The sequence below is a fragment of the Phoca vitulina genome, unplaced genomic scaffold, assembly GCF_004348235.1.
Source record: "Phoca vitulina isolate PV1807 unplaced genomic scaffold, GSC_HSeal_1.0 scaffold4, whole genome shotgun sequence".
NCBI lineage: Eukaryota > Metazoa > Chordata > Mammalia > Carnivora > Phocidae > Phoca > Phoca vitulina.
The window spans coordinates 43209879-43229909 of record NW_022589707.1 but is presented as its reverse complement, the minus strand read 5'-3'; the positions used below and the strand labels follow the sequence as shown (position 1 = coordinate 43229909).

Below are 20031 nucleotides of genomic sequence, written 5' to 3'. Positions count from 1 at the left end.
GCTCCTGGCTGAGCAGGGGGCCCGATGTGGGGCTCGATCCCAGGACCCTGGGATCATGACCTGAGCCGAAGGCAGACACTTAACAACTGAGCCACCCAGGCGCCCCTCAAAGTATTTTTTAAAGCAATATATTAATTCCCAATAAACCCCCAGAAAGGGGATTGACTTCTTTACTAATCAAGGAAATGTAATCTAAAAATCACAAGATACCATTAAACAACCATCAGAATGGCCAAAATGAAAAAGACAGAAAGTGTCAAATGTGGATGTAGATCAACTAGAACTCTCATATACTGCTGGAGGAAATGTAAATTGGTACAACTATTTTAGAAAACTGTTTGGAGAAATCAACTAAAGCTACACATATGCCAACCGTGTAACCCAGAAATTCTGCTCTAGGTACATACTCAGCAAAAGCACACATGCTATTCACCAAAAGCTATGATACACGAATGTTTACAGCAGCATTAATCATAACAGTCTAAAATGGGAAAAACCCAAATTTTATCAATAGGATAGATAAACAAAGTTTTGGTACATTCATACAGTGAAATTCTAACAGCAATGGGAATGAATGAACTACAACTTCGCACCAAAACATGAATGAATCTCACACACCCAAAGAGTCTATAACATCCTATTTATGTAAATTACAAAAACAGGCAAAGCTAATCTGATGTTGTTACAAATTAAGAGAGCCCTTTGGGGTAGGGTTAGGGAGAGGGGATATACGAGGGGACTTTTAAGAAGCCAATAATATTCTGGTTTTTTTTTAATCTGGATGCTGGTTACACAGATGTGTTCATCTTATGAAAACTCATTAAACTATACATTTGTGCTTTGTATAATTTTCTGCACATATATTATACTTCAATAAAAAAACTTTACCTAAAATAAAAGCAATAGGCTAAACCGCCAAAAGGGAATATATTTCTTTTTAAATACCCTTCATGTATAAATGTTTTTTTAAATGTCATGGTGATTATCTGCTACTTGCAAGCCCAACTAATATGCATTGGTTTGACCCAAGAGCCTACTACTAAAAAGAGATCCCAGCAAAAGCAATTTTCTTTTTCTGAAACAATGCAGAAACCACAAATGGTATTCAGACTTGTTTGATCGAGGGGAAAAAAAAAAATGAGGTGACCAAAGGAGATCAGCTATATGGAACAAACAAAGATTGCAGAAAAGATGAAAAGAAACAGAACCTCCTTAAAATGTACAAAAATAGCAATTACTCTTAAATGAGCCTCCTGTGGAGCTACTAAGAAAAAAACAACTATTTATTCCAATGCAGATATGTGCCTCAGAACCTTGCTTCCCTCCCACTATTATTTTAAAACACTGCACAACAGACAAAGAAAGAGAGAGTGCCATGGGAGTAGTAATTAATGGCAAATGCAGGTGTCTGAATAGAGGAAAGCCAAGGGAAATGAAACACAAACTCTTCCACTTCATTAGTGTTCTAAAAATATTCTCATAATACAAAGGCCGCCCTGCTTATATAGCGTGTGTGTGTGTGTGTGTGTGTGTATATATATATATATATGAATGAGAAACCTCATCAAAATGGTTTTTGTGAATCTTGACCATAACCCAGATACAAATACTTTAGAGATTCAAAATGGAAGCTAAAAAGCTGATGGCACTGAGCTTTAGTCAAGCAGTGCTTCAAATAAACACAGAAACAGACAAAATAAATGTATAGTAAACTCAATTATCTATGCAATGAAAACAGATTTTTTTGGTAAAGGTTTATTTATTTATTTGAGGGGCGGGTAGGGGCAGAGGGACAGGGAGAGAGAATCTCAAGCAGACTCTGCACTGAGTGTGGAGCCCAACGTGGGGCTGGGTCTCATGACCCTGAGATCATGACCTGAGCTGAAACCAAGAGTCGGATGCTTAACCAACTGAGCCACCCAGGCGCCCCTAAAGACATGTTTTTAAAATATCTTTTCTAGTTGGCTGTGAAATATAAAACTAACACGCCTTCCAAGACTGATGAATAGACCCAAACACTTATCCTCTTCTGAACTTGACATTACTTTCATGTTTAACTTGATCTCAACAGGACTCAAGAAGAAGACCAAGGAAAAGATCTGAAGTCCAGGCACCTACCAGAGGGAGGTGACTTTGCAGCCAACATTCAAATTCCTGTTGTAAAAGGAACAGGAGAAAGATGATTAACTGAAATTCACAGATAATCCGTCACAGTTCATGTTGGTCAATGTACAAACTGGTTTTGCACAGAAACATTGCCAAGGAGGTAGTCCCTCAGGAAGAAACAAGAAAAAAGACAGGATGCTGTCAAAGTTTTAATTACATGGACTCCTTGATCTTATCTTATCTACCTTCAGGCAAAGGTGTTAATAAGCAGTGAAATTTGCGGAAGGCAGGTAGCAACAAGGAAAACAAGAAAGAGATCTGAATAATCAAACTTGCAGGTGAATTTTTTCTTAAACTTAGAACTCCTAATTCTTGGCTCATGTAATGATAAAAAATAAAAATTGGTCTCCCCTTACAGAAGGAAGGATCAGAACTAACTACTAATGATCTGAGCTAGAAATAGCATCAAGGGAAAAAAGAAGATCAAAAGTTACCTCCCTTCCTCCAGTAGCAAAGAAGATTTATTAAAGGCATCTATGCTGACCATTCAGCCAAAAACAATCATAAATTGTTGAACACTGACATGGTTAAACAGGTTCAAAGAGAGGATCACCATCATCTAGCCAAGACTAGCTGAAATTGGCCTTGCAATTAGCATTAACAGCAAGAAGAGCATTTGCTGAAGGCCTAACAAGGGCTAGCAGTCAAGTCAGTAGATTAATCAAGGAATGACTAGGAGGTCTCACTAAAAGAACTCACAAGTCCACAAAATAAATGAGTAGCTTGGGAAGGGACTAAATAAACAAATGAATAAAGAGCATAAGAGCTGAGCATTTAGTCATTCATCAAGCATTTACCCTGAGTGTTCACAACACTGTAAAGAATGAACATCCATTATTCTTGTTTGTCCAGCCAATTCATCTATCTGGTAGCAGCACCTCACCAGACCCACACCTGGCCAATGACAACCCTGATGACTCTGGCCCCCGTTACTGGTTCAGAGTTAGGAGCATGAGTAGAGGCAGGGACAACCAGAGGCAATAAGCATCTCCAGAATACAGTTGCTTGGCTTGCAGGAAATAAGTCAATACCTGCTAAGAGGTACAGCGGAGAAAGCCTGCCTGAGAATGAGGCCAGATAAAAACAGGGTAGGAGATGGCAAGAAACAGGACCCTGATGACATGATTTGAGCCCCTAGATCCAGCCATGCCTGAAGCTAGCCCTACTCATGGACTTTTCAGCAATATACACCACGAAATTTTCTTTTTTTTTTTTTTTAAGATTTTATTTATTTGTTTAGAGGGCACAAGTCGGGGCAGAGGCAGGGGGAGACGGAAAGTGAGGATCTCAAGCAGACTCTTTGATGAGTGCAGAGCCCCACACAGGGCCCGATCTCACAACCCTGAAATCATGACCTGAGCTGAAATCAAGAGTCAGACCCTTAACCGACTGAGCCACACAGGCACCCTACAAATTTTCTCTTAAATTGTCTTTAAGCTCGACAGGTTTCTGTTCCTTACAAACAAAATGTCCTAATGCATCACTACTGCCCTAGTCCTTTAAACCCCTTTATAGGAATAATTTTTCAGCCAGAGCACTCACCCCCAATCATTAAAATTTTCAAAAAATGTCTTTTGAAATGAAACATTCTGAGAAATGGATATGAAATAAGTTTGTCTTTTATTATTCCCTGCATCTTAGGAACCTTTTGGTGACTGGATTATTTCCTCCCACAAAGGAAAATAAGCTTCGTGGTGTAATTGATTATTCACACCAGACCCTAATAACAGGTTGCTTGGGCCTTCAGAACACCAAAACCCTTTTTGTTCAGCTCTGTCTTTGTGCATCCCAGGAGTTCACAGGATGAAGTAAAATTTGGAGGTTCTGCTGCTTGAATTCACTTCTTTTTGCCTTCCCCACTGAAAGGGGAGAACTCAAATGAAGACTGCATGAGTTCAACGAGCCTCTCTTCTGTCCCCGCTTCTCCACAAAACAGACCAGTCATGGAGAACCTCAGTTGCCAAGCGCTGATATCAGTGGTCACATTCTGTGGGTTTGTTAGTCGTTCACATTACAAAACCCCATTCTGACAGGAAAGCACACACATGCCATGGCAGTCTCCACAGGGCATCTGGCCAGTACTCTCTCATATCTGTCCTGGGTAGACAGCAGTACCTCAAGGTGAGTTCACATTTGATTGCCTACGCACAAGGGTGTGGGTGAGGTGGGAGAATGCTGAACCAGGTTCAGATTGGCAAAAGTTGCCAACATAAAATGGTAGAAAAAACCCAGGACTAGAAGTCTAGAGGACCTGGAGCTGGTCCTGGCACCAGCTTTGCTACCAACTACACTTGACCTTGGCTAAGCCATCTCACCTTTTAAGATGCCGATTTCCTTATTTTTAACATGTGATGGGTAGAAATGGATCAGTGCTTTCACTCTGGGTGGTGCTTAGGTATTGGATGATGAAATCAATTTAGTGGATCAAGACCAACATTAAAAACACTATTCTAGGGCTGACACAGGAATTATACACAATGAATCTAGAACAACTTGTAGCTCCAGAAAGTAAGAACATGCTAAAAAAAAAATTGACAGTGATGCGCTTATGTCAAAAGAACAGAGGAACCAACTGAAAGTGCACCTACTAGCCAAAACCAGTACAATTATAGCGACAAAATAAATAAAGCACTATTGGATTATAACCCAAAATATAAAATAAACATCCATGAATCCACATGGATATAAATACTGATTAAATAAATCAATAAATGAGGGTTAGACAAACCTAACATGCAAAAACCACCAAATAATGTATGTAGATACTCCACTGTCAAGGAGGTGAACATAACTCCCCACTCCTTAGGTGTGGACTGCACATAGTGGGTTGGGGAAAGAGTAACTTTACAGTGGAGAAACCTGACAAACAGTACCTCAAGCAGCTGATCAAGGTCATTTGGAGAGTGACAAATCATGTTGGCAGTACGTACCCTCAATATGATGTGAGGAGAATGGCACTTCATCTCTCTTATCTTTCTCCCAAAAACACATAACCCGAGTCTAAATCATGAGAAAAACACCAGACAAATCCCAATTGAGGGCCATTCTACAAAATGCCTGACCAGCCTGCCTCAAAATTGTCAAGGTCATCAAAAATGAGGAATCGTGGAAGAGAAAAAGTGTATTAGGTAAAAACCAAGGAAATTGGGATGAAGTATAGACTTTGGTTAATAATAATGTATTAGTGTTGGTTCATTAACTGAGACAAATGGACCTTCCTCACGTAAGACAGTAACCACAGGGGAAACTGAGTGTGAGGCACACAGGAACTCTAGGATCTTCACAACTCTTCTGGAAATCTAAAACTGTTCTAAAATGGAAAGCTATTTTGGAGTCGGGAAGGTGATTAAAACAAAGTCTGAGCATTAACAGAGCAGCTCATCTCTAAGCTTTTCGCTAGCTGTAAAGGCTAGTGAAACTAGAAGGAACACTACAGCTGTGGTGAGAAAATCTAGACATAATCTCAGCTCTGCAATTTGCCCCTCAGGGAAGTCACTCACTTTACCCAAGGTCCTCAGTCAGATTTTCCCCAGCTATGCAACAAGGTTAATACCTGTCCTGCCTACCTCACAGCGTTATTTTGTTGTGAGAAGCAAAGTATATTAATGTGATTTAGAAACATGAACATACATACAAATTATGGAGGTTATGATAACCTAACCATGATGATAACCAGAATCCTCTGGTCCTTTCCCAAGTCAGAGCAGACTCAGGGCTGTCGAGACTCAGCCTTCTGCCTACTGAACCAAGGTTTGGATTTTCAAAGGGGTCCCCAGACCAGCAGCATCAACATCACTTGAGAACTTGTTAGAAATGCAGAATCTCGGGCCCCACCACAGATCCACTAACTCAGAAACTCTAGGGGCAGGGCCAGCACTCTGTGTTTTAACAGGCCCTGAAGGCCATTCTGGAGCTGCTGAAGCTCGGAACCACCGCCCCAGAGAAAATGCCAGGTCACGGGGCTGACTGTGAGGCCCATTCACACGGGCCACGTTCCTCCAGCTGGCTTCCTTCCCAATTAGCAACCACGTGGCTCTCATCTCCTCCGGAGCCCCCTTCACATCTACTAACACTTAGCCAATTCGCACACAACTCCTCTGAGAGAGTGGAGGGAGACACAGTAGTATCCACGGGGATGTGGGCAAGTCTGTGATATGCTAAGCTTCAGAACGAGCTAAGCAGCTAGAGCAAGACCCAAGAACATGGCTTTATTTTGCCCAACTAATGTGTCAAGTTATTAGCAATGAAGGAAAATCAGGGCACCTCTCCGGACCATTACGCCCAACAGTTCACCAACACCCAAATTCCAACATTCTGTCCTTCTGGTCCCAGGCCTTTGTCAGACAAGGTGTCTTAATCCGTGGATCAGAAAAGGCAGATACCTTGCATAAACATCCATCCACGCTTATCTGCAAACACCTATGAAAATAAAACCTTGGGATGCCAGGGAGCCCAAGGCACTTCCAGGCCCTTAAACAAGGAACAAATGATGCAGAACTCAAAGTAACGAACCAACTGGAATGCTACTAGAAAAACAGGAATGACAAGTCAGGAGTACAGCTCCTTAGCAGGTTTGCACGAAGCCCATGCCATCCTTTCTCTGAACCACGTTTAGGCCACAGCTATTACCCCTTTTCGACTCAGTATCAGCATTATTCCTAAGGGATACACACACAGTAAACGTAAGACAATCCTGGGCTAGAAAAAGACAGAGTTAAACACCTACTTAGGGCAAACTGGACGTTGTTTGTGTACATGTATATTGACAAGGTAAAAAAAACTGCTGACACAGAGTCTCTGTGAAGAACAGAGGCAGAACTTGCTTGGGTCTTGAGACAGGAATATGACGTCTCAGCACAACTCATAAATAATCGGCATAAAAATATACGTCAACCAATAATCATTTTTTCATTCACTTCCACTTTCCTTACTCCCCATTGACAGCCTTCTGGAAAATATAGGCTGTGGCCCATAATTTACTGACAGACGAAGAGAAAAAAGATAAACAATATGCCATCACGTAGGCAAATTTACCGTGAATCAGAAAACCAACTAAGAGTGAACTGGCCCTAGCCATACAGTTCCTGTCTGCAGGTACCCTGAATACCTGTCTTCAGAGGCCATCTACACGATCTAGCTCAAAGTTTTACGGTAACTTCTCCTGTCTCCTACCATCCCTCCTCCCCACCAATGCACACAAAGTAACTGCTCCAGTAATAGAGCATTTAAACGGATGAAAGTATATTCCTTTATTTAGAAACACTCTGTGGCTCCCCAGCTGCAGAGGACAGAGTAACTGTGCACTGCCCTCAAGCTCCCCTGAATTGCTACCCTCCAGCGACATCAGATAGCACCTCTTGCAGCCGTTGTTCAACACTCTCTTGGCCTAAAATGTCTTGATCTTTAAAATCTTACCACATTTCAAGGTCTTGCTCTTGTTCACAGCCCCCCTCCCCCCCCCAGGAGCTCTCTGCTGGTTTACTCTTTGGAATTACTCTCCTGCATTCATCAGCAATCACGGAAGTAACATTTCCCTTCACACACACACCGCCCCGCCCCCACCATTGAGTGGCTGCAAGAATTAAATCAAGTGATATTCTTTCAAAAAGTACTGAGAAGAGGGCCTCACTTTTTGTAGACAATCCATTAAAGGAAGCTACTATTATGAGCATTAAATGGTCCTCCTATCTTATGACAAGTTACCCTTCCCCAACCTACCTCATAGCTGGCATTCCCCAAGGTACCACATGCATCTCTCCCCCCTTTCTCTCCGGGGACCTGCCCGAAAGGTTGTACAAGTTGGGCCTCTCTTGGAAACTTCAACTGTCATAATTTCAACTAAACCGCTGACTCCCAGAGGTGATTACCAGCTTTGCCCTCTCTTCTGAGTTACCTGCTGGACATCTCCAATGATGCCACCCATACGCTTCGAGCCTAGCATGTTCAAAACCAAAAGCTTTCTTGTTCCCTAAAATCTATTCCATCTTCCTATTTTCCCTTATAGTATTCATGGCACCTTAAATAACACAGTCACATAGGCCTGAAACTTTAAAGTTGCTTTTTTTGTTTGCTTTAATATTTACTGCACAATAATACATTCATGTGGAACAAAATTCAAAAGGTGCAATTTCTATCATGATCACACCTGTCCTTTTGCCACCGTTCTCCCTTTCTTGGGGAATCTGATGTTTCCAACCTCTTGTGTATCCTTCAAAAGATACTTTATATTTATGATACACAGTGGGTACCAGTAAATGTTTATCAACCAGTTCTCTGGAAAAACAAAAACAAAAGCCCTGATTTGTTGCCTAATTGTTTTAAAGTTTTGATCCATGTGGAATTTATTTTTCTGGAAGGTATGATGTAAGGCTGAAACTTTTTTTACCTGATTTTACCAACACTGCTTATTATCTCCCATAGAATCATCTTTGCCTTCTCCCTCAACCCCGTCCCCCAGACCCCTAAAGTACCTAGGGACTATCATTCTAACCTTCCAGTATTTCTGAGTTGTCTTTTTCCTTTCTTCCCCATTGTTACGACCCCAGGTCAGGCTCACCGTGCTTGTATTCCCTGCCTCTTACCTTCTCTACCAGCACTAGAATACTTCCTCTAAGATGGCTCCCACCATGTCCCCTCCTTTTTCACTGTCTACAGAATAAAGTCCAAACGCTTCCTAGGGGATTCAGGATCCACTCCAGCTCGGCCCCAACCTACCTCTCTGTTCTCCTATCCTGTCACTTTTTCCATTTAAAGCTGTTCTTATCATCAAACTGGAAGGTTCCTCATTCCTTAAAATGCTACGCCCTGACTCATCCTGCATTTTCTGCAGGATGTGCTTTCTACCGTGCCCTCTGTTCCCTTCCTTCATCCTATGAATCCTTTGAGGGTTGGCTCAAATGCCCACTTCTCTGCAAAAGCGCCTCTGTGCTCCTCCAATAGGGCAATACCTTGTTCCCAGCCAGTACCCACCCCTCCTTGTCTCTCACAACTGTGCCTTTATATCTGCCTCCTGGAATGAATGTTCCCTGACAGCAGCGCTGGGACCGATTTTTTCAAGCTCCCTGCTTCTAGGTAGCACGTTATACACAATAAATTGTTTTTAATGAAATGAAAATGCCTTCAGTGTGCATGAGAATCCCCCGAAGGGCTTGCAAAAACGCAGATTGCCGGGCCCACCTGCAGAGCTTCTGATTCAGTCAGTCTGGGCGAAGGCCCAAGAATCTGCTTTTCTAACAAGCTCTGAGGGAATGCTGATACAGCAACTCCTGGAACCCACTTTGAAAACCACTGCCTCAGACCACACCTCAAACCTCAAACTGAAAGCCTTTAGAAACTGGGACGCTGTAGGCCCAAATATCTCACGGAGGAGGAAATCTTCTCAAGCCGGGTGTCATTTAGATATGGGTAGATTTCATCCTGTCCTTCCAGTTCGGCCTAAAACGGCAGTGAATGGCCCAGGGCCACAGAGACAGAGGCACTGCAGGGATTGAGTCCATCCTCTGATTCTCTGGCTCCCAGTCCAGTGCTCTCCCCGCACCGAGGGCCCCTCTGGCCAAGGGCCTGGCAATAGAAGCAGAATGACCAGATTGCACCCTGCTTCGGCCACTTGTTCCCCTTGTGACTGGGAGTAAACTACTTAAGCCTCTCCAGGCCTCTGACAACCAAGGTTTCTTTGAGTGGAAGTCAAAGAAACCAACTTGGCAAATGAAACGCAAAAAAACTATCTTGGAAAAATAAGAGCATCGAGAGCATGCTATGAAGTCGCACACACAAGTTGTCTTTCTAATGCCGGCTTTATTCACTCATAAAGCAAGTTAATCATAATTATAAAGCAGGTTCAGGACTCCAAACTCAGTGACATTTCACCACGTGATTAAACTTGGCTTCTTACACAGCACCCAGAGCAGAACACACAACAGGCCACACAACAAACAGATAACGGAGGGGTGTAGGAAGTTAAGCAACCAAACATGAAGTCAGTGCGTGGGCGTGCAGTTGAGATAAGGCCTGCGTCCGGTCTGGTGCGGGTCAGCTCTCGCACTCACTGCTTCCGATGTTCAAGCAGGGAATGATCCATTCTGTTGCGAGATCCATCCAGCAGAGCCTTCCGCGGCAGCTGCCTTTTTTAAGTGGTCAGACATAGAGGACTCAGGTCTGAAGTGACAGTTTGCTGCCCAAATCCTCCCCTTTGTTTTTTTAAGACTTCATTTATTTGACAGAGAGAGAGCGAGGGAGGGCGCACAAGCAGGAGGAGCAGCAGAGGGAGAGGGAGAAGCAGGCTCCCAGCTAAGCAGGGAGCCAGATGTGGGGCTCGAACCCAGGGCCCTGAGCCGAAGGCAGACGCCCCATCGACTGAGCCACCCAGGCGCCCCAATCCTCCTCTTTTTAGCGGGATTTATGGGTCTCGGCCCCCGCAGACCTCCTCTGGGTCTGCTCGTGACCAGTTCTGGGGAGTCAGCTGACATCAGTCCCGGCGGCCTCTCCTAGCTGCAGCACCTTTAACTGCTAGCATCGTTGCTCGATCCAGGCTTCTCCTTGACATGAAAGACTCCATTTTGCTCTCCACGACCAGTTTAAGGACTTGAGAGGAGCTGAGAGGCAAGCCCTGGCACAGCTTCATGAGAACTGAAGCCAGACCACAACAATGTGGTACAGACAGGACACACCCTCAGCAGCAGAATCTCCACGGTCCTTGGCATTGGACCCAGAGTCCAGCCTGGCTCGCAGGGCCACCCGGGGCCGGGGAGAATGGAGCCCTTGTTCTGGTCGCAGCAAACTAGATGCAAAGAAGTGATTCCTCAAATGGAAATCAGGAAGGGTGAGTGGCTTCTGGACAACCAAAGAACCAGTAATTGCTCCCCCGCCTCTGTTTGGTCACTGGTAAACTGAGACCATGACAGCCACCTCACAGGTTATCGGAAGATCGAAGGAGGTCGTGAAGCCAAGCACTTGGGCTAGCACACCGTACTAAGTGCTTCAGTTACTAGCTGCCACTGCCGTTTTCATTCCTCTCTGTAATTATCATCACCACCTTTCAAGGCAGCATGGCTCCCCATTCCCTAATGACACCAACAAGCTCCAAAGGACACCTCAGTTAATTTTATATACACTAGAAATTGGCTTCAAGCAGCTCTGAACCTGTGAGAAAAACCCAATTGGGTCTTCCCTATATTCTCGGAGGCCTTCAAATACCCCAAACTCACTGCATCTCACACGCTAGACAATGAGCTACTTTAGAATTAGAGCCAGCAAGTGATTAAGCTACTTTCATGGCCATGCTAGAGAATAGGTGGTTGTATCTCATTCAATTTCAGTTACAAAGGCGCTAAAAACTCAACTTTGGATTCAATTCCCAGTAGCAAATAAACAAAACTGTGTAGCATCATAGAAAGCAATTCAAAAGCTCAAAAGAGACATTAAATCCCTCCTCCCACTCAGTTCCACCTGACCTCCCCTCCCGCAAGCAGCAAAAAGACACAAACAGGGCAGGATTCTGCTTGGGTCGTCCTCTGAGGATTCCCAGCCCCATTCTCTTTCTCCTCCTTCTTTAGAAAATCAGCAGCCTGAATCATGACCTACAGAAAAATGGAACTTTTTTCCCCAGAGTCCCAATTAAAATCCAGACTCATTCCCTTTGAGCCACATATCCCCATCGTAACTGACGAATTCTCTGTGACTGTTTAATATCTCCATCCCCTATCTAAACTGTAAGCTCCTTGGGCGCCTGGGTGGCTCAGATCATGATCCCAGGGTCCTGGGATCGAGCCCTGCATCAGGCTCCCTGCTCCGCGGGAAGCCTGCTTCTCCCTCTCCCACTCCCCCTGCTTGTGTTCCCTCTCCCACTGTGTCTCTCTCTGTCAAATAAATAAATAAAATCTTAAAAAAATAATAATAATCATTTCTTTAAAAAAATAAAATAAAATAAAAATAAAAATAAATAAACTGTAAGCTCCTTGAAGGGAACTTCCACGTCTGCCTAATTCCTCACCGTACCTCCTGTACAGGCTGGCACCCCACACAGTGTGTGTCCTCAATAAGTACTTATTATGTGTATAAGCAGAAAGCCTACTCCCGTGTTTTCATTCCAGGGAGGCATTTACTTCAAGTTTAATAATGTTCGTGAGATTTAAAAAATAATATTAATTAGCTTTTGCTTTGTAACATTTCAGATCACTGTCCACCACAAACAATTTGGGGAAGAAAAATTTGTTTTATAAAAGTTAAACTATAAAGTTCTTGTATTACAGCGTTTGATATCAAGAAAGAAAACAAGTATGGGAATCTTTAATGGTACTACATTTTAATACGTAAGTGGAGAAATGTCATATTGAGAAAAGTGTTTGACCCACACATTTTTTTTTTAAGATTTTATTTATTCATTTGAGAGGGAGAGAGACAGAGAGAGCACAGCAAGGGGAGAGGCAGAGGGAGAGGGAGAAGCAGAGTCCCCTCTGAGCTGGGGACCCAACATGGGGCTCGATCCCAGGACCTGGAGATTGTGACCTGAGCCGAAGGCAGATACTTGACCATCTGAGCCACCCAGGCGCCCCTACCCACACATTTTTTTTAAAAATCAGATTTTAATATGTTAACTGTAGAGAGTAAACAAAACAATAAATTCAATTTTAAACTGACAGTCACAGATCCTTTGATGATCTCTTGCGCCGTTCACAGCAATTTGATTCTGTTCTGCTTACATTAAAGCTATTTTTCAATTCGGGTCCATTCTCTGTGAGTAAACACAGACATCCAGAGAGTGACATAATGCTTATCTAAAGAAATTTTATATGAAAGCAACGTGCTTCTCAGCCATAAATCCACTTATTATTATTTAAGAATCATATTCCACTCATATTCCAGGGGTCTTGGGGAGCCTAGAAACAATCAAATTCTGACTCACAAACAAACAGATTGAGGCAGGGTGATGATAAATCAAGTCCAGAAAAATTCGATTTCAGGGTATAAACCCTGTAACTAAGAACAATGACATTACCATTGCATTTTCTGTATTTCTCCAAGATGAAGGAAATATGTCATCAACTTTTTAAAACAAAAGCATCAGAGAAATAACTAAAGGAACAACTCCCTCATGCTGCTACTCTATTTATTATCAAAGAGGTTTTGAATTTTCACGTAGGTGAAGCAAGCCCAGGAATGACACTGTAAGACTACACCCTGCCTGCTATAAGCTTCTACAAAGAATCTTCTTCGAGAAGAAGAATGTAGCAGGAGGGGAAGAATGAAGGGGGGGAAATCGGAGGGGGAGAAGAACCACGAGAGACGATGGACTCTGAAAAACAAACTGAGGGTTCTAGAGGGGAGGGAGGTGGGAGGATGGGTTAGCCTGGTGATGGGTATTGAGGAGGGCACGTTCTGCATGGAGCACTGGGTGTTATGCACAAACAATGAATCATGGAACACTATATCTAAAACTAATGATGTAATGTATGGGGATTAACATAACAATAAAAAAAATTAAAAAAAAATCTTCTTCGAGCAAATCAATATTTCTCAATCTTTTCACATAAGAGGGATCATTTATGAAAAATATTTTACTTCAGACTTTTTAAAAAAATCAAATGTCTTTGATTTTAACTTATGAAAAATCTCAGATATATGTAAAAGTATACAGCAGCACTGTCCCAACAGAAATGTAATATGACCCATATATGTAATTTTAATTTTCAAGTAGCCAATTAAAAAAAGTAAAAGGGAACAGGTGAAATTGATTTTAATTATATATTACCGTACTATGTCCAAAATATCATTTGAACATATAAACAAAAATTATTGAGATAATTTTACATTCTTTTCCGTACTAACTCTTGGAAACTCAGGGTATATGCTACACTTGTAGTACATGCCAATATGGATTAGCCACATTCCAAGGGCTCAGTAGCCACACGTGGCCAATGGCTGCCCTGGTAAACAGCAAATACAGAGAACAGTATTAAAAACTCCATGAATTCATCACCCAGCTTCAGTCATCATTAACTTGTTCCTTCTAAACTCCCTGCCCAACCTCAAATTATTCTGAAGCAAATGCTAAAAAAATTGTAACATTTCATCCATGTCCAAATTTCCTTATCTTAACAGTTGTATAGTTGCTCAAATTGGGATCTAAACAATCAACTATGAGGATCTCTTTTTAATGACATTTTTTGATGACACCGACGTAACAGGAGTTGTACTTTTTGGAAAATGCTTCTTTCGTTCAGATGTTTCTCACACATCTATCTTACGCGAAACACCGCTCTAGCCCCGAGACACAACAATAAACAAGACTCAAAGGAACTTCTGGTTCAGTTCCTGACTGCCCGTTAGGACCACTCAAAGAGGCTTTACTAAGCAATACCAGTTCCATCAATGGGCAAATGGATAAATAAAACATGGTATTACATACAATGGGGTGGTATTAGGCAATAAAAACAGTGAAGTGCTGATTCAAGCTATAACAGAGATGAACTCTGAATACAACAATTCCGTGATAGAAGCTAAACAGAGAAAGACAACATACTGTATGATTCCAATTACATGAAATGTCCCGGATAGGCAAATCCACACAGACATAAAGTAGGTTAGTGGTTTCAGGGTAAAAGAGAAGACTGCTAATGGGTGTGATTTCTTCTGGGGTGATGAAATGTTCTAAAATTAATTATGATGATGGTTACACAACTATGAATATGCCAGAAATCATTGAATTGTATACTTTAAGTGGGTGAACTGTATAAAATATGAATTATATCTCCATAAAGCTGTTATTGAAAAATAAGTAACTAAGCGAAGTAAGTCAATCAGAGAAAGACAATTATCATATGATCTCACTGATATGTGGAATTTGAGAAACAAGGCAGAGGATCATAGGGGAAGAGAGGAAAAAATGAAACAAGACGAAACCAGAGGAGACAAACCATAAGAGACTCTTAATCTCAGGAAACAAACTGAGGGCTGCTGGAGTGGTGGGGGGTGGGAGGGATGGGGTGGCTGGGTGATGGACACTGGGGAGGGTATGTGCTATGGTGAGCGCTGTGAATTGTGTAAGACTGATGAATCACAGACCTGTACGCCTGAAACAAATAATACATTATATGTTAATAGTAAAAAAATAAAATAAAAATTTAAAAATTTAAATAAGTAGATGAAGTATGTTACATTCACACAATGGAATACTATCCAGCTATAATACAGAATGAGAAAACTCCTCTAAAAGAAAACAAAACAACTCCAGTGACCAACCCTCCTTACCCCAAGTCACTGGATCCAGAAGCTTTGGGAGTGGGGCCTAAGTAGGGAAATTTTTTAAAAGATCCCTAAGTGATTCGAATGTAAACCAAATAAGAATCAGTGGTTTCAGGAAAGATTCAGTCCAGTGGTCGACAGTTACAAAACTGTATGTTAACTGCTCCCTATAAAATGGATAGGCGCAGGGTGCCAGGAGGTTCTTTCTCCAACTTCAACTTGGAGGCAACAGAGGAAGACTTCCTGCACGGGGCATCCATGCTGAAACATGATGCATGAGTGGGAATTAGCCAGGTGAATGTGGGTGAGGAAGAGATTATAAAGAGGACAGAAGTTTATGCAAAGCTGGGAGGCGCAAGCACATTACGCACAGCCCTGAGGATACCGGCAGGGGCTGAACTTAGTTCAATGGGACTGGAAAACACAGAACAAAGTGATGACTGATGAACTGTGAAGCGGAGCTGATTCATAGAGGATCGAGTAAATCAGGTTCAAAACATGAAATGTTCATTTATCAATAAAATAGGGAACAAAATTTAGTTTAAATTCCTAACAGTTTTAATTCGTTTTTAATAACAGCATTACCATATATATGACAAAATAGTGCATATAAAAGACATTTATTCTACAGACAATGTTTGTTTTGTGACTGGGTCTGAGATCTCCTTGCAATATATCCACGGTGAAAACAACCAGAATGGGTACTTTCCATGGATTTCAATAACTGGGATTTCTTTTACTTCATCCCAAACTGATGAAGGCATTTCAGTATTGTGGATCAAAAAGTGGGAAACAAAATGCTACATTCCAGTGACTTTTTTCACAGAATATTTTAACAGAATATAACCAAATATAATTGTTTCAAATTCTCTTTTTAATTGAGAGATTAAAAAGAGAATCCTACTATGGATATACCACGCTTAGTGGTCTGAGGGATAGAAACATGAGGAATGGATATTAGCCCTGCTTTCAAGGCATTTACAATCTAGTAAGGGAGACAATACATCTGAATAGATAACAAGCCAGGAGGCACTGGGGTGGGGGAATTGGTTGAGAATGGAGGGAGGAATGAAAGAAACAAAGTGCTAAAGGAAAGAAAGAAACCCACATACTCAGTGGTCAGAAACTGAACTGGGGACTCTCACATTTTTTTTTTAAATGCTATAAGAGATTGAGTTCAAAGAGATTATTCTGTGAGAAGTGGCTCATGAGTTTAGCCTTGAAAAACTTGGGTTTTTCACAGTGAGAGACAATGAAAGAGCTTTCTAGGCAACAGGAGTGTAGGGGCAAAGGCAAAATGCTTCATTGCTGAAGAAAGTTCAGGCTGCCTGTGCACAGGGTTGGGGAATGAAGGGTGAAGGTGGGCTCTGAGCCCAGGCTGCCAGATCCTGACTCTAGGCTAAGGACTCTAGGCTTAAATGGGGACAGAAAGGACCCGGGGTTTCAGTCTCAGATCCATCTAGTATTAGCTGTAAAGCAGCCTCATCTGGAGTACAACTTTTCCTACCCTCACCTGGAGGTATAAAAACAGTGCCTACTCAGGGCGCCTGGGTGGCTCAGTTGGTTAAGCACCTGCCTTCCGCTCAGGTCATGATACCGGGGTCCTGGGATTGAGTCTCACATCAGGCTCTCCGGGGGAGTCTGCTTGTCCCTCTCCCTCTGGCCCTCCCATGTGTTGGACATGCTTTCTTCCTTTCTCTCTCTCTCTCTCTCTCTCTCTCTCATAAATAAATAAAATCTTTTAAAAAACAATAATAACAGTGCCTACTCTGGAGTCACTCTGAGGATTAAAGGCAATAACTCATCTACAGCACATAGGACAGTACAGCACAAGAAGTTCAGCAGCTGCTGCTGTTATTAATTTCATTATTATTAACTATATAAGCCACTCAGGAATTTTGAGCAACACCATGACAGCACTTAAAGAATTCACCTGACTGTGCTATGCAGGAGAGCCTGAGGGAGGAATGTCCACCTATAAGTAATGTTAGGACAGGGTGCAGAAGTCCCTAAGACCCCTGAGCGAACATGGTGCAGGGGCAACAGGAAAGAATTGATGTGAAAGGTGCTGAGGAGGAGAAAGCCAAGAGCTGGGGTAAGCATGAACATGGCCTGAACACTAGTGATTTGGAACTCAAGAGGGAATTTTCCAGAAGAGAGGGCTAAGAAGCTGATGAATAAGATGTAGACAGAAAAGAAATTCACAGGGAACTACAAACAAGTCTCAATTATGCATGGAAGCCTCTTTCAACTGAACAGCTTCCATCTTCCTTTGTGTGCACACCCCCATTACTTCTGTGGGTATTCTAGGTTGGAGGGCTCCCCAACCCTCCCTGGAGTACTCCTGAAATGGAATTAACAATTAAGAAAACATCGTACTTCCCAGAAGCACGTTATAAATAAAACTGGATTATTCAGACCCTCAAATAAGGGAAAAACCTTATACTACCTCCTAAAACTGGAATGGAAGTAGAAAAAAAGGATCTCAAATTCCTTTCCACTCCTATTTTGCTATTAGCCCTTTAGGTGGTAACCATGAAACGCTTATTTAACTTCTCCTTGCCCTCAGTTTCACTACAAGAATACAAAGAGCTGAAATGTAGTTATCTTACTAAAGGGTTGCTGCAGAAGTGTTTAGAATTAGCCGTGGTTTCTTTTCTTTTCTTTTCTTTTTTTTATGGAAACAGAAACTAGCTGGCTTTCCAGCACTTTCCTTAAGAGGCATACAGCATTACGGTGTTCAGAATTCATTTACCACAGTGGGTAAAACCCATCCGATTTCTCTCTAGATTTAGGTGAAAGTTTCAATTTAAGTGAAAGAATTTCCTTTGCTCCTTATTAAAAGTCCCCCATCGGGGCGCCTGGGTGGCTCAATCATTAAGCGTCTGTCTTCAGCTCAGGTCATGATCCCAGGGTCCTGGGATGGAGCCCCATATCAGGCTCCCTGCTCAGCGGGGAGCCTGCTTCTCCCTCTCCCATTCCACCTGCTTGTGTTCCCTCTTTCCTGTCTCTCTCTCTGTCAAATGAATAAATAAAAATCTTAAAAAATAAAAATAAAAATAAATAAATAAAAGTCCCCCATCTACCAAGCCCACAAACCATAAACTCAACCACAAAAATCAATGGCAGTAAGAGTCTCAACAATACAGGGGAGCCTGGGTGGCTCAGTCATTAAGCGTCTGCCTTCAGCTCGGGTCTTGATCCCAGGGTCCAGGGATCCAGCCCCGCGTCAGGATCCCGGGGTCCAGGGATCAAGCCCCGCGTCAGGCTCCCTGCTCTGCGGGAAGCCTGCTTCTCCCTCTCCCACTCCCCCTGCTTGTGTTCCCTCTCTCGCTGTGTCTCTCTCTGTCAAATAAATAAATACAACCTTTAAAAAAAAAAGAGTCTCAACAATTCAGAAAATAGTACAACTAGACGCTTGATATTAGCTGCGATAAGTTTACAGCCCAACCTCACGTGCTTTTAATGTATTGTATCACTGGACTCTATCATAAGTTAACAACTAATTAAATAGTGAGAGCAGGAGAGATTTCCATGTCGTGGAAGGAGCTAAAGATTCAGAGTCAGAAAGAACTATTAACAAAAATCAAGCTCAGCAATTTATTATTGACTGGGGGCAAGTTCTTGAACCTAGGCTGCAGTTTCTTGATATGAAAAATGAACCTCAAGACACTGCCTATAAGATGGTGAAGATTAAATGAGATAATGCAAACTTTGGCAGCCTGGTAGTATCTGTCCTACAATGTAACTATTAGCTAGTACTGAAACTGTATCTCAATAATGATAAAGCACCAAATATTCTTTTGACTAAGCAATAGTTTTTATTACAAATAAAGCTAAACATCTATTGATTGTAATAGTGAAAACCACATTTTAGTTTCTTGGAAGTGGTCCAGCACAACAGAAAATGAACTAGAATTTTAGTTCTGCCAGGATAATCTTGGGGAAATTGGTTAAGCTGCTAGAGCCTCAACTTCCCATCTGCTTAGAAATACCTAGCTAATAATAAGACTATGATAATGTTTAATGAGGTAATCTATATAAAGTTCTAGCACATATCCTGTTCTTAGTAGGTACTCAATCTATAGTAGTTATTGGTATTTGTTAATTTTCCCAATAGAAAAAAAAAAAACGGATAAATAAGCATGAAAATCAAAACCAGGTATGAAACCACCATTCTTCATATTTTACAGAGTTTTTATTCATTTATTCCATAATTTTTTCTTACAGACCTACTGTGTGTCAGGCACTGTTGTTGACTTTGGGGATGGAGTGATGAACAAGACAGATAAGGTCTCTGCTTTCCTGGAACTTCCATTCTAGTGGGGGAAGACAGATAGTAAACAGCCCAAGGAGATAATTTCAGAGAGAGAGTGCTATGAGGAACACCAAACAGGGTGGAGGGCCAGCAAGTTGGGGGGGGGGGGGCGGAAATGGTCATTTAGCTAGGGTGTATTTCAGCCCAAGCCTGCCTGACTGGTGTCCTTTGGCCAGAAGGGGAAACCTCATCTTGTAAGATGCTCAGACGTAGAGTGTGGATGATCAGAAGTCAGACCTACATTTTTACCTGTGTTAGGATCTCTTCTGCAGCTGCAGCTTAAAATATTTATAAACGCCCAACCCAGT

At 42.1% G+C, this 20031-nt stretch overlaps 1 protein-coding gene across 4 annotated transcripts in view; it reads right to left on the bottom strand.

Annotated features, from left to right (window-relative positions):
• Positions 1-20031, bottom strand: part of OSBPL3 (oxysterol binding protein like 3) — a 175551-nt gene that overhangs the window by 152960 nt on the left and 2560 nt on the right. The gene's annotated exons all lie outside the window — the stretch shown is intronic.